At 35.9% G+C, this 772-nt stretch overlaps 1 pseudogene; it reads right to left on the minus strand.

The window, feature by feature from the left end:
• Positions 1–266: 266 nt before the first annotated feature.
• On the minus strand, positions 267–561 carry LOC137224459 (DNA-directed RNA polymerases I, II, and III subunit RPABC4 pseudogene; annotated as a pseudogene).
• Between the last annotated feature and the right edge of the window lie 211 nt (positions 562–772).

Here is a 772-nt window from a genome sequence, read left to right on the forward strand (position 1 = left end):
CCTTTAGAGGGCCCTAGCAAACTTCATTTTTAACAAGGGTGCCAGATGATTCTAGAATTTGATTAAAGTGTAGTTTGGGGAAGCACTTTAACCTTCATTGTGTGTCAGATTACATATAAAATTAAATTACAAACCATGTAACAGAACAAAAAATAATATCCTTATATAAACCATTAGTAGATACCTAAATACAATATGGCTTTTAAAATGAAAACATGTGTGTATAGTTGTATTCATAAAGTACACTAATCAAAAGCTATACAATATTAACAGCAAATCCAAATGCAAATGAAGATATTCCTCTGAATTTCGTGTTTCATTGAGCATCAAAAAACACCAATCTTTTAGTCCTTTTCTTGTGCATTATTCCGTATCCACATTCTGTGCATCGGATTGGATCCCTTGATTTTATTTCGTTTTCTGTGTGACATTCTCCACAGATATATATCATTGGCTGTTGATTTGGGAGTTGAACGTCCTTCTGGGTGTCCATTGTTGTACCCACATAACTTGGAGAAACTTCTCTGTGCTTGCAAACAGATTCTGACTCACCGCTGTGTCCCCTCTAAGAGTTTTATAGTGTCCGGTCTTACATTTAGGTCCTTCATCCATTTGGAGTTTATTTTTGTGTATGGTGTTAGGGAGTGTTCTAATTTCATTCTTTTACATGTAGCTGTCCAGTTTTCCCAGCACCACTTATTGAAGACTGTCTTTTCTCCATTGTATATCCTTGCCTCCTTTGTCATAGATTAGTTGACCATAGGTGTGTGGC

The sequence above is a fragment of the Pseudorca crassidens genome, chromosome 5 (assembly GCF_039906515.1).
Source record: "Pseudorca crassidens isolate mPseCra1 chromosome 5, mPseCra1.hap1, whole genome shotgun sequence".
NCBI classification, from domain to species: Eukaryota; Metazoa; Chordata; class Mammalia; order Artiodactyla; family Delphinidae; genus Pseudorca; species Pseudorca crassidens.